Source organism: Andrena cerasifolii, chromosome 3 (assembly GCF_050908995.1).
Source record: "Andrena cerasifolii isolate SP2316 chromosome 3, iyAndCera1_principal, whole genome shotgun sequence".
In the NCBI taxonomy this organism is placed as follows: Eukaryota; Metazoa; Arthropoda; class Insecta; order Hymenoptera; family Andrenidae; genus Andrena; species Andrena cerasifolii.
In genome coordinates this window covers 4,791,551-4,799,893 of record NC_135120.1, presented here as the reverse complement: position 1 = coordinate 4,799,893, position 8,343 = coordinate 4,791,551, and the positions used below count along the sequence as shown (strand labels likewise).

The 8,343-nt window shown below is 44.5% G+C and overlaps 2 long non-coding RNA genes across 2 annotated transcripts in view; one reads left to right on the top strand and one right to left on the bottom strand.

The window, feature by feature from the left end:
- LOC143367066 (uncharacterized) overlaps positions 1 to 8,343 on the top strand; it is a 391,763-nt gene that overhangs the window by 16,733 nt on the left and 366,687 nt on the right. The window lies entirely within an intron of this gene.
- Positions 1 to 8,343, bottom strand: part of LOC143367078 (uncharacterized) — a 187,442-nt gene that overhangs the window by 16,538 nt on the left and 162,561 nt on the right. The gene's annotated exons all lie outside the window — the stretch shown is intronic.

The following is an 8,343-nucleotide window of genomic DNA, read 5'->3' as shown; positions in this document are numbered from 1 at the left end:
CTGAACGTGTATCGAACGTCTATTGAACCACTTTCAACGCCTAACGTACCACTCTGAACGTGTATCAAACGTCTATCGTACCACTTTCAACGCCTAACGTACCACTTTCCACGCCTAACGTACCACTCTGAATGTCTATCAAACGTCTATCGTACCACTTTCAACGCCTAACGTACCACTCTGAACGTGTATCGAACGTCTATTGAACCACTTTCAACGTCTATCGTACCACTCTGAACGTGTATCAAACGTGTATTGGACCACTTTCAACGCCTAACGTACCACTCTGAACGTCTATCAAACGTCTATCGTATCACTTTCAACGTCTATCGTCCCACTTTCAACGCCTAATGTACCACCCTGAACGTCTATCAAACGTCTATCGTACCACTTTCAACACCCAGCGTACCACTCTGAACGACTATCAAACGTCTATCATACGTGTATGGTACCGCTTTGATCATGAATCGTACTACTTCTACATAATAATTATAACCATCGTCTTAATCCAGCGTACATGCAGAAGGTTGGAGGTTGAGGAGGGTGAAGAGAAAACAGTTATGCATTAAAAATTGATTATATTTTATTTGTGTATTTCCCTCTGGCGTTTAGACCACCAGTTGAATATTTTAAATACATTTTGCAAAGCACAATGCTTTGCGTGTCTGCCACATCGCAGAGTATTAACTACATTTAGCTTATTTAGGGATTAGATATCCTCGTAGTCAATGTCCAACGTCTCGATGATCACGTCCGCTCTCGTATTTTCATCGAGGAAATCCACGAGCCAATCGCGTTTCTCCAGCCGTTTAACGTATACGACATGGGATGTTTCATCTTCCTCGTCGATCGCATCGGCTACAGCTTTCATAATTAGCTGTTTAGCCATACTGTACGGAACGTCTCCATCTTACCAACGTAGTCCATGATGTTTTGCCACCAACCACCGGATGCGCGATTTGTCGGATTTTGTAAGAAGATATTGTGGCATCGAACTCCCAAAAATATAGTGCGAGAGAATTGGTCCCTTTCGTAGGACAGCCACTTCCTTCGCAACAAATCTTCCATCGACGATGAACCCTTGCAGGTCAACGAATGTTGGTACGACCATTATCGATACAATTTAGAGGTCCGTTCGCTTCCAAGACAGACTGGAGAATGCGGTCTTTCTCGTAAGGCATCTCGATTTTCACGATGAAATTTTGTACGAATTTCGCACATGAGAGGATGGGCAAATAGCGTAGCAATTTAATTGATTTTGCACACAACGTTTGACAGCGGATTGTATTCAACCACCCGATCATGCAGAATTAGACAGTAGGCTGTAGTATTTGCAGGCATATTCTCTTTACAGTCGAATTCTATGCGCACGTTCACGGTGCAATTCTTGATCGACTCATTTTGTCGCGAGCAATCAATCACCACGAGCGGACCAAATTGCAAAAATTGGGCCACGGTGAATAATGCCTCGTTGCAACTATGTCCGTAATACGATTTACGGAAATGCGTGTACATGTTAAACAGGATGGCGAGCCTATTCTTGTCAAAGTCCAAGCTCATGTCATCGTACGGGTCAAATTCCGAGTTGAGAAAAAGTTTTACATTGGTCAATTTGCAGTGGTCGAATCGAGTAACATCTTCAGTCATCACATTCTTTCGAGCAGTCTGTAGAGCAAAGATAATGTATCGCGGCTTCTCCAACTGTGCAGCTGCCTTCACGGCCCACGAATGCTTGGTCGTGCTCTGTAAGAGAGGATACTCGTACTGATCCCACGAGCGAAAACTAATGCTCAAGTTTTGTCCACTTTCCAAAGCATGTAGCAATGATAGCTTATTAACATCATTCAGCGTCACATGAGGCTTCCGCCATTGCACTTTAAGTAATTCAATTTCTGGTTCCAACGTCGGCGATCCTATTAGAGAATTGTTATCGTTCCGCGATTGTATTAAAATCAATTCGTGACGCGCATCAATAACCATGCGTTTGTAGTCCTCGCAAAATCCCAACAAATATTTGAGCGGGATGCAAAAATTGAAATGATTTTTCACTATTAGCTCATCGTGCCGTTTCAAGCCCCATCCCGCATTCTCCATATATTTGTCTTCATCAGATGTCATCGATACATAGTTTTTAAGTGTGCTAGTTATTCCAACGTTTCTGTTGCGATCAATCTCCACACCATTCAGTTCGTATCGAATCTCATCAAATATGAATGCCATGCAATTATTTCCCAACATCACCGTTGATACATCATTCGGCTTATTTATCGTCAATTTCCCCTCCAGGTAGAGGAAACTTTCACACGGTAATGTGTATAAATCCTGTTGCTGTATAGGTATTCTTATCTCATCGCTGTATCCAAACGTTGTGTTGACGTAAGGGTTGTATGTGTGAGTCTCAAGCTTGACGATGCAATCATCAAACGTCGGCTGCGCGCCAATGCTTAGAATGTCGGTCATTTTTCAACTTAATTGCGTACAATGAATCCCAGCGATTTAAAAAATGCAATGTTCGCAGCACTGAGCCTCTTCTTTTTAGCGTAATCAGAGCTGTTGCAGTTGTTGTTGTTGTTCATGTTCTTGTTGTTGCAAACAATTTCGTTTGGAAGAAACGTGTTTCTGGAGTCGTTCAACACAAGCATCTCATTCGGCCGCACCACATGTATTATCATCGACGTCGTCGTACGTGCAGTCTGATGGTAATCTCTTCACCTCGAAAATCAAGCAACCGTCCGTCTTGATCCACAACGCGTATCGTTAGATCCGAAATGACCTGTGCGGTGATTGGAAGGTAAATGATCTGCGCAGGCGTTTCCGATATCTTATATCCCGGCGGCACTATGGGAGAAAATTCATGTATCGCATGTACGCGATTCCCATTGCTGTACGCGCCAGCGGTCATGCTACATTATATGCGAATAATGTTCACATTCATGATATTAACCGGATCGTCCGATTCGTGCCACTGTCCCGGTTCTAATACCCGATTCGTCGAGAATCCCAGTAACGATCGAATGTTATTGGGCTTTGTAAAGTCTACAATGAACGAGCAGTACAGCTCGCTTTTCATGGTGTTGTTGTTGGGGCGCAACACTATAGGATACTCATCGTTGTCGCCGCCATCGTTGTCGCCGCCATCGTTGTCGCCGCCATCGTTGGCATCGGTGCCATCGAGATTTTGAGGATACCGCTCGAGTAATCGCTGTTTCAAATACTTGGCAATGGCATCTAATTCGTATGAACCGTGTGGAATCGTAATGTATTCATGGCTGGTGTCGACGCTGTTGTTGGCCTCATAGTTTGTGGTGAAGTAGAATTTATCGGTGCTCGAGTCGATGTTGGGTATTGTATGGTAAGTTTCAAGGGTTGTTAGGCCAAGCTCGTAATCATCGTCGCTCAAATCTATGGGCGGAAAGTAGCTGACCGCGAGGGTGCTACTCTTGCCGGTTAGAGTGAATGTTAACGACATATTCCAAGTTGTACGACTGGACTCGTACTGAATCAAAGTGGTAAGAAGTCAATCCTTAAATTTGCGGCCAATCGTTTGTAGAAAGCGTAGACATAGTTGGCCACAATTGCTCTGATTGTACTCGTGATAAGGCGCGTGATTGTATTCGATTTTCACGACATCTTTATCCAAATATTGTACCAATTCCTTAGGCGGTCGAAGATTGCCAAAGCTGTCGAAATATACAGCTCGACGCCCCCTCTTCGCATACGCCACCCAATGAGTCCCAGGTCCCTCGACATTGTCCAAATTCACGATACCGCTCTCGTTTCGACGTACTCCTCCAGCAGGTAATGCATTGCGCATAAAAACACCTCTAAAGAATGGAATACGCATACGATTTACCAACTCCTCGAATTGTGCGTCAGTAGTTACACCCACATGCATTTTTATTGTCTTTTGGGCGTTTTTTTTTTCGTTTCGATATTCCCTGTCCGCGCTTGTATGGTGCGAGATAAATTCCGCGACCTTCCATGGTGCGATTATGACGCTGCATTTCTTGCAGCTGATGTTGCGCCGCCTTATTATCGTTTACCGCCTTGGCGATCCCCGCTGCTCCACCGGCTAATGATCCGAGAACACCTAGCAGTGGGAGAAGTGGTAATATGCCACCTCGTTTTGCCACCGGAAGAATCCGCTTTTGCGATGCTCTCCTTACAGTTCTTTTGCGGGTTTTTGTTTTCATCCCCATTCCGATTTTCGTCTTGGCCTTCATAGCTGCCCAAACAACTGTAACAGCGCCTCTTTCACCCAGAATCGAGTTTCGCGCAACGATGCATTTTCGCGCTTTGTCAGCGAGTACCTTATCTGCCGCGTGCCTTTCGTTGAGGTCGTTGCTACGCGAATACGCAATATCGTGTTCGCGACACGCTGCGTGCAACGGATTGATGTCTTGATCACCTCTAGCCAATCGTTTTGCCAGACGCGTTCCTGGACCACAAAACTGGTATCCCGGGATATGTAATTCGATAGGTAGCGCGTTTATCGCGCGATTTGACAAACCACAACCTTTCTTTACTTTCGTCGGCGACATTCGCTACAGTTTTTTATCAGTGGTGCTGGACCGTCCATATGCGTTCGCTGCCAAGGGCGATTATAATGTTCCAGACACCGACAATACTGCTGAACCTCAGAATCGGCTTTTATATGCTCGGGAAGTCTGTCCCACAAATCGTCAATGTGTCTGCCAAACTCGCGCACTAGAATAATCTTTGGTATATATTTCAGCTGCTCAGAGGTTAAGTTTCGAATATAGCAATTATTTGACAGAACGAGAAGCATTTCGAATACTGAGCTGTTTTGCTCTGGCGCGAGCCTATAAACAGAGCGCACCGCAGCTTCGATGTATCAAAATCAATTTCGCGGTTCGCGGAGAGAGGGAGCATGCAATTCGTGCGACAACCTGTGACGATACGCGTGACAAATTTTGATGATAAATCGCAAATGATGTCCTCGAAAACAAGACGCAAACATGGCAACATGCTACCAAACACTATACGTTGCGTCATTTGCGGTCCATCAAACTGTGGAAAGACCAACGTGCTGGTCAGCTTGTTGGAAAGTCCTCACGGCGTGTGCTTCGAGAACGTGTACGTGTATTTCAAGTCGTTGCAACAGCCAAAATATAAGTATTTGGAGAATTTATTGACTCCGATAGATGAAATTGGCTACTTTACGTTTTCGAATAACAGTGACGTCATCCCATCGAGCGAATCGCTTCCGAATTCCATTTTTATCTTTGATGACGTGGCATGCGACAAGCAAGATACGATAAGGGAATACTTTGCAATGGGGCGCCACTCGAACGTTGACTGCTTCTATCTCTGTCAGACGTATGCAAAGATTCCCAAACATCTTATACGCGACAATGCGAATCTGTTGATACTGTTTAAGCAGGATGGTACCAACTTGAAACATGTGTGCAACGATCATGTAAACACTGATACGTCTTTCGAGGATTTCTGCGCTTTGTGTCGTAATTGTTGGCAGCGGGAGTATGGTTTCATGGTGATAGATAAAGATAGTGCGATGTCCAATGGGCGTTATAGAAAGGGATTTAACGAATTTTCGGTACCGTGAGATGCTCAATCGTCGTCAACACGTCGGTGGGAAAGCAACGTCTGCGATACAATGATGATTAGTAGTCAGGAGATTAAGGATCGTGAGAGAATAGCGATGGAAATTGCAAAAACCAGCGAATCCATTCGCAGGAAACATCAGTCTTTGAAGACTGACAAGATGGATAAAGATATCGCGCTGGAAAGATACTTTAAACCTATTACCGAGCCCTTAAAACATATTGTGGAAAATACTGCTGAGACAGAAGCTGACATATCACCTGCGACGAGTATAAGCATTGAAACATTAACGCCTAAAACAAAAATCCGGCCGAAATGGAACGCATTGCGTAAAAGAAATAGTAAACAGTCATATATGTCATTGGAAAATTTGCTCGTAACCTCCACACCAGTTCAATCGAAGCGGAAACGGTTGAATGTCACATCAAACGATTCCACGGTTTCTCCTGCGTTAATAAATACATTTCCCGATGTAATAATAAATACATTTCCCTCACAACCAATGATGACGAAGACGTGTATGAAACTTCTGCCGATGAGTCGCTTGCAGCATCTATTAGAGAGCAACTCCAAACATCCGAGGGGCAAGAAACGTTTCGCAACCATTTCGGTCCGCTGGGACAAAAATACATGCGCGCAATCCTAAGTGGTGATAGGGATACGACCATAGATTATGTGTACGGTGTACACTTTGGTGGTAGTGGAATGATGCTGGGGGATAAGGCTTTCGATATGGACAAGGATGATAATATAATCATAGACGGTGTAAGATATGGAGGAACGCCCGGTCTGTACGAACTGATTTTAAAGAGAATTCCCAATGATGCTATGTACACAGATGCTGATAAACAAAAATACAAAAGTATACTGCTGATGACCAATGCTCACAGACGTGGCCATAGCGCACAAAATCCCATATTGGGTAACAAGGGATATAAGTACAAACATGTAATTGCGCCACTACTACCCCGTGTATTGATCAGTAAAGCGGGGAAAGGTCTAAGGACACCGCGAGTCATGGTGGTAAACGATAACAAGATCGATTATGTGCACTGGGATGATCCCAACGAGCTGGTGGATCGATTGCGTTTGCTGGAAGCGTCGCGTCAGGTGGGTAACAACTAGCACGACAACGAAATTCTATCGATTATCGAGGAACTCCGTGAGGCAGGCCTCATTATAAATTAAACCGCACGCCGATGATGTGCACTGTATGCATCGAGATGCCGATCAACAAATTTGGGGTATCGCTCGAGAAGAGTGGAGCAGCTACAATGGACTATTACAAATGGAGCGGCATACTTCGAAATTATATGCGTGATAACGCTTTTTGCGTGACCGGAGCCGACTTTGATGCAAAATCGCGCAAGATACGACGCGTAGCTCAGCCGGTGGTCGACACAGATGCCGTTAATAAACTATATGTGGAACTAGCATTAAACTTTTGAGAGAGCAGCAGGAAGAATTAGAGATGAAGCTGGTCGCGTTTCAGAGAGATGTGCTGACGTTGCAAAACAGCGTTCAAAAGATATCGCAAGCATTGAATCCTATCCCGCAGCAACAATGCGAAGGAGAATCATGCGAGACAGTTGAACTTGTCCAGAATTTCCTTGGGGCGGTGGAGAGCACATAATGCACGTACACGATAATTATCGCATTATTCGTGGCAAAGATACATCTGCGATCAAACATGCAGCCATTATCGAAATCCATGAGTGAAGAAAACCATGGCCACAAGAAGCTACAACTTGTGGAGGAATTGCACGCTCCAGCTCGAAGACATTTTCCTCGGAGGCGCGCCATAGTGCGTGGATACGACGATCTGTGGCAAGCTGACATTGTAGAAATGCGTCCATACTCGCGATTCAACCAGGGTCACCACTACATACTCACCGTCATCGATGTGTTGAGCAAGTATGCATGGGCGTTGCCGCTCAAGACTAAAAGTGGCGCTGAGGTGACTAAAGCGTTTGCAAAGATATTTAGAGATCGATATCCGAAAAATTTGCAAACCGATCAAGGAAAAGAATTTTACAACACCGATGTGCAGAAACTCTTGAAAAAGCACGACATTAATCATTATTCGACGTATTCGGTGATGAAGCCTCCGTCGTAGAACGTTTCAATCGAACTTTGAAGAACAATATGTGGAAACTGTTTACGCTCAATGGAACCTATAGATGGACCGATTCGCTACCGCGTCTACTTGCAGAGTATAACGCGCGAAAACATAGAACCATCGGAATGCGTCCTTGCGATGTTACCCCTGCGATCGCCGACAAGCTGCTAGCCACCGTATACAGCAACCTAAAGATCGCTGCTCCAGCGAGATTCGAGTTGGGCGAGTTTGTGCGCGTGAGCAAATTTAAAACCATCTTCGATAAAGGCTATACACCAAATTGAACAACGGAGGTGTTCGAGATAGCCAAAGTACAGACAACTAATCCCGCGACGTATCTGCTTGTCGATTCCTGTGGACAACCCGTTGCCGGAGGATTCTATGATCACGAGCTGTAACGCGTCACCGATCCTGATGTGTATCTAGTGGAAAAAGTGTTGCGTAAGAAGGGGGATAAGGTACATGTCAAGTGGCTGGAGTTTGATAAATCACACAATTCATGGATAAATAAAAATAATGTATTGTAAAATACAATAATACATGGCTCAATAAATACAATGTTATACATACATGTGTGAACAATTTATTTAACATTCAAAGGCACATGCCAGCAGTTCGCAATCAACAAGAGATTTATC